At 42.9% G+C, this 21,507-nt stretch overlaps 1 protein-coding gene across 1 annotated transcript in view; it reads left to right on the top strand.

The window, feature by feature from the left end:
* The first annotated feature begins 98 nt into the window (after nt 1-98).
* Nucleotides 99-21,507, top strand: part of RO60 (Ro60, Y RNA binding protein) — an 820,045-nt gene continuing 798,636 nt past the window's right edge. Inside the window, exon 1 of the mRNA XM_069641073.1 lies at nt 99-193. The gene's annotated coding sequence lies outside the window, so the exon portion shown is untranslated. The remainder of the gene's footprint in view (nt 194-21,507) is intronic.

The following is a 21,507-nucleotide window of genomic DNA, read 5'->3' as shown; positions in this document are numbered from 1 at the left end:
GAGAACGCATCAAAAACGGACACCACAGAGTGATCCAATCGTAGGACGTTTTGCATGGCTAGCCCGTGATAAGATTGGAGGAGATTGTCAATGGTAAAGACACCGAGATCGCTACGACGGGCTTGTGCAGAGTTAGAGGGCCCAAGAAAGTGAACAGCGCCGATGCACCTGCTGTGACGTTATCGAACACGAGGTGGGGATCTTTTAGCAAGCTGCACTTGAGTCAGTGGGATGGGGGCGGTGCCTTAAAAAATGAGCGTCATTGTTTCGTCATAGGGAACAGTTGAAAGGAGGGCTACGTTACGTATAATGTGTTGGGAAAGCAACACGTGCCCTGATTGTGGCCGGGAATAAATTAGGAATGCCAAAACAACTAGAGGTATCTTTGTTCTGGGAGGTCATTAATAGATGCGCAGTGGTGGAAATGGAATAAATGGAAAGGGGATCCCACAAAGGTGTGGGGGTGCAATTTGGACGTGGCAGAGGTTGGCATTTGAAACTCCGCTCAAAATATTCAAAATAATAGTTTAAAAATTGAGCAATTTCTTTCATGCTGCTTCTTTCAAAACTCCACACTGTACATTAATTACACCTGAGATCACTTCCATGGCAGCGGTGCGCCCAAACTACTGTTGATAATGCAGTGAGTGTTAGTACATTAAGGGATGCATAGATAAGCTTTACAGTAGAAGGTTACCAGGGTAGTGCAGCAGGTTGAGAGACCATTGCTGAGAGGTTATATGGAATAGTGTGCTCAAAAATGTTATTGTCTCGACCCAGCAAGTCATTATAAGCATATGTTGATCCATATAAAAAAAAATTCCTATGCACGTTACCTTAGTTATCCTCACTTTTACACATGCAAAATCGGGCATCGCCCTAAGGTGAACTGATCTTGCGGCACTAAATCATATCCCCCGCCCCTGAAGCTGACATAACTATTCCTAGCAATATTCTCCACCTATTTTCATGACGTTAGTGTGTAACATAGCCAAATGCGCCCAGTCATCACCTACGTCTTTACGTTAGTTGACACAGAACCCAGAATATCAACACACACATCCTCTTCCCACAGTGCTTCCCAAATTGGAGCTCAAAACACTATTTTTAAAGGAAACACCAATATAGTGTAATTTATAATGTGCTTTTATTTCACATTAAACACTCTGAGAACATCCGCCAATTTCCATTTTCAACCACATTTTTGATTTTGTTCTGTTCGAACATCAAATCTTTATCATGAGCCACACGGTGTTCCTTTAGGTAGAAGAAGCACATTGGACGCACCTTGAATCGCAAGGCTTCTGCATCAGCTTCTTGCTAGACCACCGTAAACGATGTCAAGTTGCTCCTAGATGCTGGTATCGCCAAAGGGCATATCGGTCCCAGGCGATTGTCCCACAAAGAGTAATTACAATCCAGCGATTTAGGTTTATCTGCCACTGCCTGTTGAAGAACCCGTCACTGGGTATCTGGATACGATGACATTTGCAGAAAGAGAGGATGTAGCTGTGTAGAAAACAACAGAAATATATTTCAGTAGCTGTTCTTGGTTTATAGTGAATATGTCGAATTTAAAAATATCGAAAAAAATAATCTAAAAAAAAAAAAATGAATTTTTGTAAAAAACATTTTTTAATGGGGGGTTCCCCCAAAGCCTCCCGTTTTTTTTACTAGCTAAACACAAAAATAACATACAAATAAAAAATAACACATGCTAATTATTTTTTTGACATTTTTTTTTCGAGATCATTTTTTTCGACATTTTATTTTCCACATTATAACTGGCTACCGCTGTTCTTTATTCAAATGTATCCATGTGCCCTTTAATTCAGCACCTGGTGAAATCTAATAATGAACACAAACCAGAAACAATGGAAACACAGAGAAAGCATTGTGGAAAGTTGGAGTCTACGATGTGCTTGAGAGGTTAATGCTGTGGAGTATGTTTATCTCACGATGGGATGCAGATGTGGAAGCTGACGGAAGAATTTGAACAACACACAGATGTATTAATAAAGGAATATTAAAGGGATAGTCCAGTAAAAAAAAATATTTAAAAAATAGATAGGCAACATTAAAAAAATAATACTAGCACTTTTTTTTTTAAAACTTCATATGTAACATTTTAAGCTATTTAAGCTCAAAATTCGCAAAAGCAAGCACATGGGCGCATCCATTTTGTGAAATGGATGCCCGCCTGTGCTGGCTTTTGCTTTTGTGGCACTAATGAAGGAAAAGCCAGCCAGCTGTAGTAAACAAAAGCTACCGCTGGGTGGCTTTTCCTTCATTGGTGCTGTACGCGGAGGACGGGGACCGGAGACCAGAGCAGGAAAGCTGCAGTTGAATCTCGGTAAGTGCTATTTTTTTTTTTTTTTTTTTTTCCATTAGTTTGTACAAACTTTAGAAAATCTTTTTATATCAAAACTTATATATTCTACAATATGCAATGTCCGATTACTCCCTCAGCTCTTTCCGGGGCTCGAATTTTCCCTTAAAATTTCTCTATTTCTAATGCTTCATTTTCATTTCTCAATGTCTTATTTATCAAGCATTTGAACGGCGCCGCAGTCTCTTGGAGAGTCCATACTCCGAGGTTCTTTTGTATACAAATTATGTCTGAGTTTGATCCTCCATTTTCTCCCACATGATTTCTATTTGTTTCAAGAGCAGTGTGAGTGCCACCGCCAGTTTTTTGTTGTTACTGCAGTGTAGCCTTCCCCGCCATTCTTCATCACTATACGTGGAGACTAATTTTCTTTCTGTTGCCAGGTATTTTGTTCTTAATTCCTTAAGTTCGCTGCAATAAAGTATCAAATGTTTTAATGATTCTGACTCTATTCGACAGAAACGGCATGTTGTCTCTTCATTTGGCCATTTCCTGTTGTAGATTTGGGCTTCTTTAGTTTCATATAAATTCAGTCTGAATCGCAGATATGCCCTCCTTAGATCTTTGCATGGAAACAGTTCAAGGTATTGTGTTAGCTGCATTCTCCCTTTTGCTTCTCCGGGATGGTTCTTCATGCATTTATGGGAATTTCTTTTTTCTGTTGTTTTGATCCAGTCAAGATCCATTAGTTTTTTTTTCACTCCATTTGGGTTGTTGACAAGCTGTTTCTCGTCTACTTCTATCTCTTTCAGAATCCTTTTACAGTTTGTTCTCCATTGCTGGAGGATCGGGTGGGCCTGTAAACTATTCCATTCTGCCAAGATTTCGAATTGGGGGACACAATTTTCAATTGTTTTCCTGTACAGGTTTAGCATGTTCCATGTGATCTTCGCATCTAGCGTTGTTACACCAACTTCATAGATTACACAAGCGGTCGGGTAACTTTGGGGTATTTGCAGAATCTTTTTCCAAAATTGCCCCTCACATCTTGCCCAGATCTCACTGGAGCATCCGAACATACATTCTGCACCGAAGATTAGTGCTGGAATTACCTTACTTTTATAGAAGTTGATCACTGGCTTGTATGAGAATTTTCCATATTTGTTATGGATTACCCGGGCTTGTGCTGTCAGCTGTTTACATTTACTCAGGGTCTTAACTACCATAGGTTCATCTCGCAGACTTGAGTTGATGTACACCCCTAGGTATCTGCTGCATTTTGCTTTTTTAAGTTTCTCATTTCCGAGTGACCATTGGAATTGGCGTTTTCTTGATGAGGGACCCTTTAGATTTTCTAGGGTCAGGATCTCGGATTTCTCTGCATTGACCTCCAAGCCCATTTTTATTGTATATTCTTTAAATGCTGTTAATTTCCGTTGCAGCCCTATAGGTGTAAGGTCTAAAATTACCATATCGTCTGCGTAGAGGAGCCAACTCAGTTTGTTACCATTTATCGTGGGGGGCGTGCTTCGAACTTCCTCAAACACCCTACCCACTTCTGATATATAAAAGTTGAATAGAGTAGCGCCCAGTGGACAGCCCTGTTTTATCCCTCTGGCCGTTGGTATTGATTTTGAGTGATTTCCCTGGTCATCCAATCGAATTTTTACAGATGTTTGCGAATATAATTCTTTTATGGCCAGGATAAGGCTCAATGGGCAGCCTCGATCTTTCAGATTTTGCCGTAGCGTTTCTCTGTCTACCCCATCAAAAGCATGAGCCAGATCAATCAGAGCTAAATACACTTTCTGGCCTGATCTTATTGCTTCCATTTTTACTAAGTTCAATATTAGCAGATTTAAGTTGCATCCCACGCCCTTTACAAAGCCAGCTTGTCGGACATCAATTGACTTACTTTCTTTTAGCCATGTATTCAGTTTCTGTAAGAGCATAGTTGCAAAGATCTTCCCCAGTACGTCTAACAGGGCAATTGGCCTGTAGTTTGTTGGTTTCAGGCGACATCCTTTCTTGAATATCGGCACTATGATGCCTTCTTTCCATGATGCAGGGAGTCTGACCTCTTTTGTGATGTTTTGGAAAAGTCTTTCGCAGAACGCGGCCCATTCGTCGATGTTTTGTTTCAGCATCAAATTTGATAAGCCATCAGGTCTTGCTGCTCTTGAATCACTACATTTTTTAATGCAGGTTACTATATCTATGCGTTTGAAGCTTAGATCCCATGGTTGTATTTCCGGAAAAAACGGTGTTTCTTTTTTAAGTTGTTTCTCGAACAGGGATGTGTAGTGCTTCTCCCATTCACTTTCTGTCACCATGTTCTTCATTATTGCTTTCTGGGGATTTTCTACTTCATTTAGCAGAGACCAGAATCCTCTGGAATTTCGCTGCCTCAGTGACTTCAGCATGGCTTCCGCATCATTTTGCTCTAATTTGGCCCTATGCAACCTCACCCATGACCTATAGTTGTTTTTTAACAGACTTGTCTTTTGCTTATATTTCGTGTCATTTGTTTGCTTTAGCTTTCTACAGTTTTTCCTTAGGGTTCTTTTTTTTTCTGCTAATTCTTTATCGTGTACATGCTTTTTGTACTGTAGTTTCTTCGGACCTTTAACTTTCACCCTGTAGATTTCCATAAATTCACTGTACTCTGTTGTTGAGGTCTTCAAATAGCATGAATCAGGATTTATGGCCTCTGCAAGTGATTCTATTTCCGTGGCCGTCATTCTCAGCCTTGTTCTTCCGGGTTCCACTTCATATTGTTGGTGCTTCTGTGAGGTTTTCTTATGAGTGGGTTGGCTCCACATCAGTGAGACAAGGTTGTGGTCACTCTGTGTCGATTTTATCACTTTCATAGAGGACATTTCTGCAGCGATGTTTTCTGTCACGAAAAAATAATCTATGATTGACCTCTGATTACCTCTCTCCCATGTCTCTACTGCCGGTCTATCGCCCATTGTGTTTCCATTCATCATTATCATAGCGCGATCGTCCATCTCTTCGAACCACATTTGTTCCTTCCTCCTTTCCTTTACTGATCGTTCTTTTTTCGATTTGGGTTTGTTAACGATTTCTATTAATTTCAAATTCAAGTCTCCACATATCACTATCTTTGCATCCCTCTCTTTTGATTTCAAGTGATCAATGGCATCCAACAGGTCGTCCATTAAGTTCTCTTGTTTAGCTTCTTGATTGTTCCAGTAGATGTTGTAAATATGTATCCTTATGATTTTTTGTGTGTCCTCAAAATCATTGGCCTCGACCTTTGCATATTGTATGTAATTTGACAGATTCATGGACTCCTTTATCACAAACCCGCTCTTGTGTTTCACCAAGATTAGTTGACCCGACATGGGTCTTCCCTTTTTTTTTTATTATGGCCGGATTCATTGCCACCTCAAAACCTTCTATGCACGGGCAACTGGCTAGCCATGTCTCTTGGAGACATACGATATCGCAGTTCCTCAGCAGTTCGTTGGAACTGTTGGCAAGATGTGCGAATCCTCTGGTATTCCAAGTTGCCCATGTTATGATGTTTTTGTCCCTTTGGCATTAGCTTCGTGGTTGGTTATTTATGGCTTTAGCTATCCATGCCCATTCGGCTGCATCTATTTCCGGTTTAGGGTTATTTCCGTTCTGAGCTTGCTGGGTTAGATCTTCCGTGGCGGGTATATTCGGCACTGTTATTTCGATTTTTAGGCCTTTTGGGTCGACTATCAAATCCCTCAATTTTCTACAATCATCACCGACTTCAGTGCCTTTTTCCGCACTCCCCTGCCTTTCGTGCTGCTCGGCATGCTGCTGTTGATTTTCCTTCTGTGAGCACTGATTTGGGGCTAGTAGATTATCTACCTCATAGATTTGGTATCCTGCTTCCATTATTTGCCTTTCACACATCATAATCAGAACTGTGGTCTTCCTTGAGTCAATGTGTAACAAGGTACTTACACGCCCATATTCTTTTATCATTTCGACTCTGCTTAATTCGATACTTCGGATTACTCGTAATACCGGTATTGTTTGAAACAATTGTAGTATTGTATTCCTATTCGGCGATGTATCATTCTTATTTTGTTCAATCTTTTCAATCAGGACCCTGAACTTTAGTTGTCCCTCCTTTGAGTTATACTTCTCCTGCTTATTTCCGGTTCTCGAGTCTTCTTTGGTTCTCTCATTTCTTTCGCTCTTTTCATTCACTATTTTAGTGGGCTTTGGCATTCTGTCTGTTGATGGTTCCACTTCTGGGTAATTTGAGCCCTCTTTTACTTCTAAGGTAGTCTGCATCCTCTGTTTCTCCAGGGCTAGTTTGTTTTTCAATAGACTAATTTTTAATTTTTCTTCCATGGTGTAAAATGTTTTTTTTGCCCAGGTATCGTCCTCACTTGTTTCGACCAGCACACCCTCCATCTTTTCCGATGGGCAAATCAGGCGTATCACTCTCCTGTTTATCGGTTCATCGTTTGTACGCTCTGGCACCCTCTCTCTCGTAGAATCCTTATGTCTCTCCCCATCCTTCTTTTTGTTGGTCACCTCTATCAAACTTCCCGACTCATCGTCTGTATCATCATGAGTGCTGTATCCTGACATATTCATCAGATCTTCATCTTCCTCAACTTGATTGAGTTCTATTAAGGCATTACCGTTTTGGCTAGGCATTTCTTGCTCCTTATTTTGATTTTGTCCAGTATTTGGATCACTCACCGCAAGTTTTTTGGCCTCCTCTTTGGTCAACTCTGTATTATTTATTGTCACGTTTAGGGCCTTGATATTTCTAAAAAAGTTTGCTGTGTTTTTGGCATTCTTATTCTTTGGGGCCGACAAGTTTTTTGTTTTCCTTTTACATTTCCCTTGTTTGTTATTACCATTTATTAACCCGTTTCCACTATTCTTTGGATTGGTTGATGGATGTTTTTCAAATATCTCATACCAATCTTTATCAGGGCTCTTATTTCTAAGTATTGGCTGTGTTGGTCTCACGCCTCTCATCCTATTGTCTTCACGTTCATTGTTGCTATTTTCAGTGGTTAGTGGCACCACTGGCTCTCTTGTTCGTGAATCCTCTGTTTTATCGTCCAATCTGGCCCTCACATTACTGATATTTTCGGAGGTTGAGGAGTCGACTATTACCTCCGGCTCGCATATTCGTATGTCCTCACTTTTTTTGGCCTTGCCAGAGACTCCGCCAGATGGCCCCCTATTCTCCATCTCTTTGGTTCCGGATCCTGTAGTCTTTGGATCTTGCACGTTGTCTTTGTGTTGGTGATCATGTTCTTTCCCCTCTTGATCTGCGTTAATCACGTCATGTTTCCTTGGGATTGATTTTTTGTTTGTTCCAACCTCATTTCTATCCTCTACTCTTATTTGCTTTAATGGGAGGAGCTCATTCGTTGGGACTAACTGGATTTGGGACTCTTGTTCTTCCGGTATCATTTCACACTGATCCGGGCACTGATCGGGTCTTTTGGTTTGAATATACCTTTTCTCCAGCTCTTTATTCAAGGATAGTAGCGCGTGTTTGGCTACCTCTGCAAATAACCGTTTATCCTCGGCATTATTTTTCAGGGCGTCTTTCAGTGTGTTTGTCGCGTGTTCATATCCACGAGATGACATTTGGTTTTGTAGAGTCATTTCCAAAATATCCCCTTCCATTTTAATAATTTTCGTATTTAGCAGCGCGATCAGTGTGTTCTGGTCTTTGCATGTTTCATTTAGTTGCTCATAGAGCTTTGTTAACGGCGTTGTTGCTATTGTCGTTGCTGACATCATAATTGGTCGTAATTCATTCACCACTTTTTCGATCATGGCTTTCGATGTTAAGGTCCTAGTCCTTATTTTCCTTTGCGGTAGTTTGGTCATGTTATGTTCAACCTGTTCGACTTCCTCTTTTTCTGTTTCGGTCTCGGTGTTTCTTGTAGGTATTGTAGACGACCACGACCCGGACCTTCAGATGTTCCTTGATATATTTACAGAAACATTTGTGATTTCCTATGTCTCTTTTTTCCTTTTTATGTTTTTGTGATTGGTGGAGGTCGGAGTCCGAGCTATGTGTGTGGAAGTAATGCCTTGAATGTACTTCAGTCCTTCGTTTCTCTATCTGTCTCAGATACAAATTTGAGTCCTCCATTCTTCCGGGATCCTTACCGCTCTCTTCGGGAGCCGTTTGGTTTGAGATGTTTCCTTGCTGTTGAATATTTTGTTGGCGGCTCGCACTTGGGGCCGCCATTTTGGCATTTAATCGGGTTAAATCTCTGATCAACTGATCTGCAATAGCTATGGAGCTTCGTCGAGGTTGTTGGTGGGGGTCTTCCTCCTTATTGGCCATGGAGGAAAGTTCCTCTGCCGGCTTCCATATATCTTCTTCGAGTGGATTTCTTACTTTGATGGAATCACACGGTCTCCGACTTATCATGCCTTCCTCGTCCTCCGAAATAGCATCACTCATTTCATCTGGTAACCATCGCTCTTGTTCTTGTTGACTGTTCATCATTATGGGTTGCCCTGGCTTTTCCCTCGTCTCCAAATTTTTGACCAATTTACTTTTATCAGGTGGTAGTTCCTTTGTGGGGCTTTCTTTAGAGGTTTCCCATCGCTTTTGGAGCCTCATTGATGCCAAATTAGGAGGTCCAGACCCATTTAACACTGAGATGCTTTTTACTTTCTCCATATCTTTTCTTATTATCTCCTCGACATTCTTCCATGCTAGTATTTTCAGCGAGCAGATTTCACTGTGCGGATTCGCTCGATCAGGATTTGAATTTGGCATACCTATCTCTTTGATTAGGGGGCCATTGGAGTGCGTGACAACTCTACTTTTGTTGGAGGCCCTCTCTATGAGAGCACTCGCGTTGGCTTGATCAGGGGTACAGAGGTTATCTCTTGTGTTACATTGTGCCTCCAAGACCTCATTCAGGGTCTGATACTCCGGCTGCTCCTCTCTTTCTATGATTGGGCATATCACATGCTCCCCCTCTTTGGCCGCTTCTCTTTCTAGGACCTGCGTGTCCATTTGCGCGTCCAATTGCTCCAATCTATCGCAGGGGCTGCGGTATGGGGTGCACGGGGTTGCCTCTAGGCAGTCAATCGCATGCTCTGCTGTTTTTGATGCTGAGTCTAGTGATCCTTCTGTGGGCATGGTGTTTGTAATATTAACACCATTAACTCTCTGATCAAAAGATTTGCGAGGTGGCAGACTCAGACCCTTAAGATCATAGCAAGGTTTTTCTGCGCTGTTAGCCAACACACTTACCGCTCTTCCGTGGGCTAGCAGCGTCTTTCTTCCGGCCATCGTGATTTCATCCCGCTCGGCTTTCCTTAGTTGCGCTCGGGTCTGCGGGATTCCGGGTCTTCCTGGCATCATCTCCAGCCCGCTCCTAGGGCTCCCAAGGGCCACAGTCGACACTTTCCTGCTGTGCTCCGCAGTGTCGGCCTTAGTAGTGCGGCTCCCAACGCACCGAACAGCCACAAAACAGCAAGCGCCCTTTGCACCTGTCGGGTTTAGCGCCGCAAGGGTGGTGGGCTCGCTGTATTCAGCGCTCAGCTGGGTCACGTGCAAGGTCACGTGACACTCCCGGCTCCGCCTCCTCCAGGAATCGTGGGTCTGGCGAAAAAAAGCCCTCCACTCGTTCTTATTGTCCGCGGTTATCTGCTGCAGATCTCGCTCACTCTGATGCTGCCTGGAATCAGGATATGACGTTCGTAAAGGGTAGTGTCACTTTGGGTCTCCGGTGCTCCCCCAGGGGTCACCCCATCCGTGCCCCCTTGTGACTGTCTTTTTTTAATATAATGGGGGAGCACCGGAGACCCAAAGTGATAGCCACAGCAGGCAGAAACACAACGCGGTTGTGTTTGAAAACGCTGCGGTTTTTCTTTCCGAGTTTCTCAGGCTCCTCCGAGCTGGAGGAGCCTGAGAAACTTGGAAAGAAAAACCGCAGCGTTTTCAAACACAACGTTGTATTTATGTTTGCGGTCGCTTCAAAAGCGACCGCAAACATAAATACAACGTTTTTAAAGCTGCGGTTTTAGCCCGGAAAACTTAGAAAAAAAATGCAGCTAGTGCTTATTTTTAAAAAAAAATAAATAGCACTTACCGAGATTCAGCTGCAGCTTTCCTGCTCTGGTCTCCGGTCCCCGTCCTCCGCGTACAGCACCAATGAAGGAAAAGCCACCCAGCGGTAGCTTTTGTTTACTACAGCTGGCTGGCTTTTCCTTCATTAGTGCCGCAAAAGCAAAAGCCAGCACAGGCGGGCATCCATTTCACTAAATGGATGCGCCCATGTGCTTGCGTTTGCGAATTTTGAGCTTGAATAGCTCAAACTTTTACATAGGAAGTTTTTTAAAAAAAGTGCTAGTATTATTTTTTTAATGTTGCATATCTATTTTTAAAATACATTTTTTTACTGGACTATCCCTTTAACAACAAACTTGATGCTGGGGGAACCCATACGCATACCTCTCAACTCACACGCTTTTGGCAGGTGTCACCCGCCACTTTGGCAGCTCTCTCACCGCCAAGCTCCCTACATGCCCTTAGGAACCAATGGGCATTCACCTGCCAAATAGAAAATCGGGTGTTTCCACCTGCCCAGTGGCCATGAAAGGTTGAGCGCTATGCCATAACTGGACTCTATGCATTTTGTTGCTGGACTGCCCATGTGCCCGGGACAAAGACAAATACATACATGTTGTGTTTGCGTGTCGTCACAATATGCCCCACCCAATCTGCCCCAACTTCAGTAACACATTATATTTGGTATTTCCATTCTCTTGGCGTAACACAGAGTGTCTGTTCAGTTCAATGGTTTTCATTAAATGAAATTACATGTTCCTTTGTCTAGTTTTAAAATGGTGAACCTTATCATGTTTGCCGGTATTACACACCTCCTGTCCCTCAATCCATAGCAAATCCCCCCTTTCTTCCAAGGACGAACAACAATTGAGCCTTCTTAGGAGAGCGTATGCTAAGATTAGTTTTGGTGAATGAAAGCCACAAATCAAAACATACCGTAAAGGAAGCCTCGATGTGAACAGCTCACAAGCAACATCAAACGCAGTGAGTGACCGACACTCCATGGGAGCGATTTATCCCTGCCGTCCAAAGTGGCATTCGAAATATGTGCGAAAAATAAATGAATTGTTTGCTGGCATCCACCAATGCTGCGCTATCGTGAATAATTTTTGCTCATCTATATTGATAGTGATTTAGTTATTTTAGGCCAACAGTTCCAGTTAGAGTCCTCCCCATTGTCACATCTGCGTGCGCCCTGTTTTCGCGGAGGAATGTGCTGTGCGGATAACATGAGACACTGACAAGTCATACATCCGATTGCCCTTCCATCTCCACTGAACTTCTCGTGCATTAACAAATTTTGTGGGAGAGGCAGTATATCCTGTCCTCCTGCACCATTCTCGCATTGCGCAAATGATGTTTTAGCTAAGGTGGGAGACATCTCCACCCCTCCTGTACCTATTTGCATCACCCATGTTTCATATATGTGTATTAACGCTGTGTTAATGTGTATACTTTGAACTCCATTTTGTGTCCTTCCAAACGGCAACTTTTTCTAGGCCCCCTGCCCATCTTGTGAAATGTTCACCCTCCCTCTTCCAGCGCAGCGCACAGCCAGTCCCCACCATCTTTGTCCTCTGTCAGCTCAGCACGTCTCCTGTTCTCACGGAAATGCAGCTATTCATTTTTGCAAGTAGCGAGTATCAAGCTCTGCAAAATGTGCTCATCCAAGAATGTGAGACTAAGGCTTGCTCCAACGTTAGTGCCCCATCCATCTCTGTTGACCGCTCATGCCATCTTCACCCCTTCCCTACCAGGCCGCGGTCCCCTGAACCCATGCCCCCTATTTCCTTTGGATTCATCTGGCCACCAGACCCTACCCCCGCACCACCTCCAATTCACCTACCATATAATTGACAAAGAGGATATATTTGAAAAGACAATTTGGATGCTTAATACTTGTTAGTACTTTTAATAGCTTTGAAATTCAAGTTAAATAGATTTCCATTGGTCATGTACAATGTACAAACATTGTGGAACATACACACCGCTGCTAATCATTAATACCAGGAAGTCAAATGTTCAACGAGGTCCGCTCTTGGTGGACAGGGCTCGCTTGCAATGTTGTGTGGCAATGTATGTGCGTAGGAACAAAATCAGGATCGATTCCATCAGTATACATGGCCAACACAGTCAAAGTGAGATCTTTCACAAAATCAAATTGCATTTCCTGGTATATCGACTTGGCAACCCATTTTTTGCTTCGTTTGGAACAGGTCATTGTGTAACGAAACATTACAAAGTTTCCTGCATTTCTCGATTGTTCTCTGCCCAGATTCTCATTATGCGCTAATACGGCTAGTAATGTTCGATATTGCATACCGTCTGTGCCGAAATGCAACCTCTTGGGCATGTACTTTAGGCACATATTGTGGAACACCTCCAAATCCCTGGTGTGACAGAACTCTGTTCGTCCCTTCAGGTCTCTTGAAAGAGTTTTATCAAACACAATCTTCTCAAGAGCTTTGTGTGGAGGTGAAGATGGAACCAACCACTTCTTCTTGCGTTCCTGTTCCTCCAATAAAGGTGCATGTGCACATTGGTGAAAATTTTGGTTTTCCGTCCACGTGTGGATGTTGGAACAGTGGTGCATCATTGAGCGCCATTTTTCCAGTAGATTTTTCACAGGCCCATTACAAGTTTTGGAGCTCCACCAAAGATGGTTGCTGAAAGACGGGATCAATGTAAAATATTTTCAGAACCCTTTTTTTTACCTGCTGTGATTTTTTATTTTTTATTGATTGATTTGGCAACGTGCCATACATCAAATTGATGGCAAATGTTTGGAAAGTGCTCTCGCATGACCTTTGCTTTTGAAACATGTCTGTCAGTGGCTATGAGGTTTATTTGCATTCGCATCGATTGAAGATGTTCGAGGGATTTTATGAAACCAAGTTTCTCCATGGCCACTGAGGATTTACTTTGGAACACCTGCACGACCTCCGAACTCAGAATTTATTTAGTTTCCATGTCCTGAAAGTGGTATGTGCAGTACTTTGCAGAAAATCCGGGGCTGTCACACTGTCCATCGCCAGCTAGCCTGAACCGTTTGCCAGAGAATGTCCTTTCAATTGTCATTTGTTAAATTTTCCAGGGTTGACTAATAGCAGGGAATAAGAATTCTCTTTGATATTTATAGTACTGTGTTTTAGCAAGGAATTGAAGTCCCACAAATTGACAGAAACTGGACAACTTACTAAAAGTCGAACCACTGAAAAGTAAAGCTGCTGAACACTGTAGATTTCCTGCTGGCACTTTGCCCAGCATCGGTTGAGCGGACCATAACAATTTATCAAGGAGGTGGGAATAGGTGGCTTGAATTTTCAGGTTAGTACCTTGTAATAGACAAGTCACAATCACCAATGGCTCCCCGCACATTTCCCTCTCACTGGATAGACACATTTCAGCATCAGTATAATCTCTTTGAGGCAGCTGTCGAATAGAGGTGTCACGGGATTAGTTTTATGGCGGTACGATAACCTTCTTGCCAAATGACGGTATATCATGGTTATTGCGGTATAGCAGGTGGAGTTAACTAATCTTAACAAATATTTTCTTAAAAAGGTAATACATTGTCTGATTTATCATCACAAACAAAACCAGGCTCCCAGTGCCAGAATTGCGCTTTTTAACATACTTCCCACCGAAATGCTACCACTTGCTGCCACCAAACACCACAAACACACGTGTGGAGAGGAGTAGGGGGGAGCCCCGCTGCGACTGGCAAAGCAAACTTAAGAGCTTTTCTTAAGTGGTCATTTAGGCTTTTAGCTCCCCCACTGGCTACTGGTGAAGATGCACATGTTGCCATATTGATAATCTGCATGCCACAGATCAATGGAGGCTGATTGTAGTATGCGCTTGTGCGCATACACGCACACACATTCTCTCTTTACATTACAGCCTTTAGTTCACTTGCGGGCCAAAAGGTGTTCAGTAATCACAGACATGTTACCCTTTGGTATGGCAGCAGGGAATACCCACAGAGATGAGTGAATTTCACGGTGTGACTTATTATATGGAAATTCAATGATAGAACCAGGGAAATCCCCCATTGTCATATGTTTAGAAAATATTATCCATTTATAAGTATATAAACCCCAAAGCCGCCAACCCAAAGTAAATCCCTTTCCTTCTTGGCACTGTATTTATTCTTCCTATTGCTAACATATTGATTTTGTGTCAGGCACGTGTGGTTTACGGAATGGCATTAAAAACTGCTCCAACTGAAACTACTTGTACCAAGAACTTTTTTTTACATTGCCTTTTTGCATTTGAAGATCTTTAACTTACCATTAAGTCAATGCTTTTTAGTTAACTTACAAATACGCAGGCAGGATTTCCCAGCTGTAGCAAGGTAGCATTTTGAAACTTGTCTCTGGACATATTTAGCTGATCCTCCAGGAATCTAAGGCGGCTGCAGAATTGTTTTTACATGGCGCTCACTCGTTGATCGCCTTGAATGAAAGAGTGACTAGTGGAAGTGTTTATAATGCACATTTTGAGCAATGAGCTTACTGCTCAGTCACAGGTCATCGCTTTGAAAATTGGCCTCGACCTGCATTTTTTTGGATCCACATGGCATGGGCATCATGTCCCCTCACTGCGATAAAGTTTGTTTTAACAACTCTTTATCCCATTAAAGGGAGAAAAGTCACTCATGTGCGGTTTGAAAGCCCATGTCATTGTGTTTCTTTTGTCAAAATGTCATAGCCAACACAGACGCACCAAAAGGTTGCATAGTGATCTAATTGCTATAGCTTGTTTACCATCTGCCTGGTGTATTATGAAGGTCTGATGTCGGAGTCACCACTTATCATGTAATCCTAAAGATACAGCGTTCAGTGGGTGCTGTTGATTTCTTTCTTGATTCTTGCAATACATGTTCATTTACCTTCTTAAAGATAGTGGGAAAAAAAACTTTGAAAATGACAAAGTTAAAATAAATATTATAACAAATATGGTCTAGACCGCCACCTCACCAGAGCCCCATCATTACCGTTTTCCCCAGGTCTGAGTATATTAGAACCCTTGTGATGCGAGTTCAGAGGGTGGAATGCTTTCATGGGTGGTGTCACAAATTGAGAATAGACCTAAGAAATATTTCACCCCCATTGCTCTGGATACTTCAAATTAAATGTAGAATCTGTCCTGCCTGCTAGAGTCCAGTGCCATAGGCAGAAGGTAGGTAGGTGAAGGATCAAGCGATGCAACAACTCTAGTGCCAATGTGCAAATCTACACAGAGGACAGGGGGTGTGGGGAGAGCAGTTTATTTACTAGCAGAAAGCAGTGATAGGCAGTGTTCACACGGTCTACAGCAGGGTCGCACTGGGGCATAAAACTGTCTCGGGCACCAACATAAAAGTGGCCCACAGTTGCAAATGGGTATTCATTCCTTTTGGAACACTGTTTGAATAGTACCCAAGTGGGGGATTTTTTAAAAAAATGTGATGCAAATTGTACATTAAAAAGAATATTTATTCAGCAACAGTGGTCAAAACTATTAGCCGCATAGTGAAGTCACTCATCAAACTGGCCCACTTTGGCCAAAAAAGTGCCCCGCTTTGACCCAAAAAACTGGCCCACACAAGCATTTCGCGTTTTTGGTTCGGCCATGGGCCTATTGCCCTAAAGGCCAGTCCATGCCTGGTCTACGCAGCTAAAGTTGTTTGTGGACATGCATCAGAAGGGCATCCAGTTCATTCCCCATCTTTGAAATTGGTGAATTCTAAGCTAAAAAGATGGCTATCCAATCCATGACCATGAGAAACTTAAGTTCCTGGAATCTAAACCTTGGGGAGAATAATTCGATATGCATGACTTCACTGGCCGTCCTTTTTTTTTTTTTTACAATTTGCACAGCCAGAGCAAGAGCAGTTCCAATGTGTGTTTGCCCAGTGCAGTAGGACCTTAACTTACTGAACTAATGGCACATGATGCCGGGCCAGGCTGAATTGATACATTTCTGCTCCTGCTGGCTAAGTGGTTGCTAAGCAAAGTGTCCCTGGCTGCACTGTTTTGCAAGTCACTGACGTTTTATTTGTTTACATACGAACAAAAGGAAAAATAAAATGATCACTTTCAGTTCAGGCCCTCAGCTCATCCTCGTGATGTCCCTATGGTCTTGCTAATTGCAAATTGAAAATCGGGACAATCACCACAGAAGATCTGACCTGTAGCGCGGAGCAGCAGGACTGTGTGAAAACGTTTAAAATCTGTATGCTGCCTTTAAAATAAATAATGCCTGAAACAAAATAACTTTGTTCTAGTTTGCTCATGAAATGCAGGTATGGCAGAGTCTATGAACTGGAGTCTCAGGTATGTGTATAGAGCCAGTCACTCATCTCATCGTTACCATCTTTGCATGGGGAACACAAAGGTTCAGGCACTGAGCAGCTTTCAACACAACTTGCGCAAAGCCGGCTGATCTTTGAGCAGACTCTACTGATCACAGAGAAAGAGCTGTCAAAGCAGCAAAGCTGCATTTACTAATGTGGCCTCACTTTCCATATGCTCTTGTCTGCCAAACAAGGCCCCCTTGGCAGACGGCACATCCAACAGTGCAAGACCAAGACTGCGCAGCACTTGCTTACTGCAGCCTTTCCAAATCAGATTGAAAAGGACACTTAACGGTATACCGGTATAAACAATGTGATGGTTATTATTGTTCAATTAAGCTGTTCACGGTATCTTTAACGATATACCGTTATACCGTTACATCCCTACTGTTGAATACAATGTATTTATGTATCTTTATTAGCCAATCGTCGCGCATGATTGTGGTTTGTGACTCAACTGTGGTGGAGAAATCGCCTGAAGTAGAACAACTGTAGTCGAGATCTTTGGCAAGTTCCTCTGTCAATTGGGTTGAGGCTTCAGTCTCTGTTAGTTCAGCTTGTGTTATTTGCACACAAATTGGAGAAACCATCAACGTTGATTGTTTAAGGGTGGACCTTTTTTTGCGTGTGTAGATTGTGTCAAGTGGTCAGGGAGTAATTCAAAATCACCTTCATTATATTCCATTTCATCTTCATCTTGTCGAGTTCTCACATTGTAGCAATGGTCCACCAACACTTTGCTTGCTTCACCGGTCACATTGAATTCATTTTCTGGCCATTGGGCATAAGCATCTCGAGTCTGCTTTGACTGGACCACGCTGTGCCTTAAATAGTAGTTGCTCCATGGTGAAATCTGTTTGGCAAGCAGCATCTTTGGTTTCATTTGTTGTCTGCGTCTTTATACTTCTTTTCCTTCAGGGCCTCTAGAATATGGGTTGTAAAAACATGTTCAATGTAAATGAAACATACAGTAGATAGCACTTTAGATTGTTAAGACAACACCAGCCCAAAACACTTAGTAAATGAAATTGTTTGTTAGTTACCCTTGTTTTCTTGATTTTCTGTGAAACTGTGGTCTTCTCTGTAACGACCGTACCAGCAAGCTGGTCCACCACCTCTGATCCATGTGCATCCTCTTCTAATTCCTGACCTTGTATACATTCCTTAAATATAATATTCATTAAAAAAACAAAGTCAAACATATTTTAAATTAAGATCTTTCATCGCACGCATCGCTTACATACATACCCTCGTAAACAGTGTGCGTCATTTAGTCAAAATATACATTTCTAATTTCACCAGATTGATGGCAAGTGTCGATCAGAGATCACTGTGCAAAACATACTGATTTTAATGTATTCTGCATTAGGGTCGAAATTTTAACGTTAGAACTGTAATGAAAAAGTTTGAAACACTGCACGTTTATATGAATGTCACTGTCTAATTGTTTCCTATGTAGGATTTACTTTGTTTCATTCAAGGGGTCTGTCGGTACGCATACCTCATGCTTTGGACCAGCTCCAAAGAATGATGTAATTGTAGTCGAAGTACCAGCATCTCCCTGTAACACATTACTTGTTTTAGTACGGGTGAAAACAGCGAAATGGAACAGAGACAATAGGATGCAGACAATAATACATATAAAGAGAAACCCATAAATAACACATAGTGTAAACAACTGACAGGATACATAAACAATTTCATATCATTTTAAATTCCAAGCATAATACATTCTCGTAATTAAAAAATGGAATAAAATTACCTGGTAGGCGCTCGAAGTTGTTGTTGACTCCAGAAAAGAAATTAATGCAGAATCTTGCTCCTTCATTTTCAGTGCATTGTCACAAAGTGGTAAAAGGGAAAATTAGAATTGCATTAGATATGTGGGAAGATCCAACTCTCGATAATATGAACTTCTGCGAGTCTGTAGGGCTCACCATTGGTATACTAGACGTGTCGGTGGTGTCGTCACTTGCGAGCGGCTGTGCTTCCGTCAGAATGCTCTCCTAAAAAAATGGACACGTCAAGCAACTGATTACGAAAAGATTATGCTTCTTTTGAAGGGCACTGTGGCATTGTTTTCTATGGTCATAATTACTTTCTGTCATGCTCCATAAACGAGGGATAGATGTGTAGTAAAATATGGTATAGTTAAAAAGGTAATACAATCTGGTAAATATGCAAACTTTAGTATGACACATTTACACCGAAAGCACCAATCCGTTCATGTAGTTACATGTTCAATACCCCACCACCCACTGCTAATTCATCATCCGGGACTCACCTGAAGCAGCATGTGCATGAATAGAGTTGGAATTGCATTTGGAAGAAATTTACGCAATGTTCTTAGTCGGATGCTTTTTTGTGTACTGCGATTGGTCGTACATATCTGAGATTAAAGTGCGGCCTTCAGATGTGGAATCAATTGGTTTAAAAAAAGGTAGCAGGTGCTCCTCTCCAGAAAGAACATGGCATGATAACCTGTTCTGAGATGAGAGTTTGCAGCACACACTTTTTGCTCACTGTACCTTTCACAGATGGGAAATATCCATTTGCATATCAGTCTTTGTCCCGCCCACATGGGCAGTCCAACACCGAAATGCTATGGCAATTCCTCTCTGAACAAGAGTACCAACAGCAACTCCATACACGTGTTTCAGCCTTATTGGGCCTCATCAATGAGGTGAAGCTGTGCCTCTCTAAGCACAGTGAGCAGGGAGTCCACGTCTGGTTGCCCCCAGGTAACTCAGGGTGACCAACCCCAAGTTCCTTGCAAATATTTCAAAAAAGGTAGCAGGCGCTCCTCTCCAGAAAGAACATGGCATGATAGCTCTCCCTTGCTAACCATGTGGTCTCCCTTGCTACCCCAAAAAAAAAAAAAAAAGAAAATCGGCAAAAAGAAAACCTTTTTTTTAAAATTGAAGTTCCTGGGCTTTGGCCAGTGCCATGTGACCCTTTGTTTCTGGAGAGGATGGCTTTCTCATTCAGGCCTCCTAAAAAAAAAAACAGGTTTAACACTTTGCACCAGACCTGCAGATGAACTGGCTTGCTGTTTACCAGTTTAATGGTGTCCACTACAGAGTTTAATTTGCTTTCTGACTTTGAGAATGTTCATACATGTAATTCCTCATTTTACTATAGCAGGAAAGATAGCTACAGCCGGTAAAATAGCTCAGTGGGTTGAGCGCTCACTGCGATGTGTGAGTGATCTGCAGGATGCAGGTCCGAATCCCGGCAAGGTCAATTCAGCCTTTCAACCATCTGAGGTTGATAAATCAGTGCCAACACAGGTTTGGTGATATAAAGCTCTTAAGCGTAAGTGCTATGTAATAAGACATCATTATCATTTGGCCTTGGACGTCTGCTTGCATTCGCAGTAATTTGTTAATATGGGCATATACACACTGATATTAACAATACATATGGTGATCCATTCTTGTATGAAATGTATATCACATTACAGTGATATCAACATATTTTTCGTAGTGTATTTAGGAACAATGCTATGTGATACCACTTCCTGTTTTGTCAAAGGGTGAAACGCTGAGTTACATCACTTCCTGTGATGTCATCAGAGGGTCAAGGATCATGTGATGTCACTTCCGCTACCCCTGGCATTTTGGTGAAATGACGTCCCTGGAAATGGAGGCGGGATGTCATCAACGGAGCCCTGCTGGCAGATCCTCCCTGCCCGCGGCCCTCTGCGAGGAGGGTGCTCGTGCGGCCCTGGGGAGGGCCAGCCTGCAGCCCTGGGGAGGGCCAGCCTGCAGCCCCCTGTGGCGCCCGCCACCAGTAGAACAAAGAAACTGTGCAGCCGCTCCCTTGCCGCTTGACATATGGTGGATAAAATAACTTCTGCACTACAAGGAAGAGGTTGTGTTCCGACGGTGAGCTGAAGCCCACCGGGAAAACAGGGAAGGAAAGCGGCATTGCCGCCAAGAAAAGGAGAAGGTGAGTGTTCGCCCCCAACCCTGTAGGCGGCACTGACACTGTGTGTGTTAGCTGTGCTGGCAGCCCCTATAGGGATCCTGGCCTGCCGGGTGGTAACTAATGGTTGCTTCAATCCGGAGCGAAGGGAAGGAAGACGTGCAGTTGCATGCGTCCCTCTGGCACTGATCCAGGGCCCAGTGGCGGTTATCAAATATTTAGCTCCATATCGGAGCAACGAAAATCAATAATGTGGCTGTCTGCGGTCGGGCGGCAGCACAGATGTCTGCAATCTTGCCATGCTGCTAGCCTCAACAGTGATCCCGGACTGCCACCGGCGGTGATTGTGAATGTGCTCCGGTGGGAGCAAAATGAAAAAAATAATAATAAAGTAAAGCGCTCTATGCTGGTGCTCCCCGTATAATCCCAGAAAGCAGCAGCTATGTGGGGAAACCTGGTGAAAGCAGTTAACTTCTCCACGTCGGAGCATGGGTGAAATGCAGCAGCTCCATGTCAGAGCCTGAAACGAAATGCACAAGTGCCCTCTGAAAATCCTGGGCCCCTGGCAGTGAAAGAAGTAAGCGCTCCAAGAGGGGGCAATGAAAACAAAGTGTATGGCCCCCTGCAGACCCCAGGCCGTGAAGGCGGTGAGTTTCTCCTATGCTCCGTGATTGGAGTTGTAAAGATAACATAGAAGCCATCACCAACATAGCCATCAACCATGAACACGTAATCATCCTGGGGGACTTCAACATCTGGTTCGAAGACAGTCACGCCAAATCCCAAAACTCACTGATTGAACAACTCACTACCATGAAACTATGACAACTA

Source organism: Ambystoma mexicanum, chromosome 1q, assembly GCF_040938575.1.
Source record: "Ambystoma mexicanum isolate Mex_15411 chromosome 1q, UKY_AmexF1_1, whole genome shotgun sequence".
Taxonomy (NCBI): domain Eukaryota; kingdom Metazoa; phylum Chordata; class Amphibia; order Caudata; family Ambystomatidae; genus Ambystoma; species Ambystoma mexicanum.
Note: the sequence above shows the minus strand (reverse complement) of the source record. Positions and strands in the feature narration are given on the sequence as shown.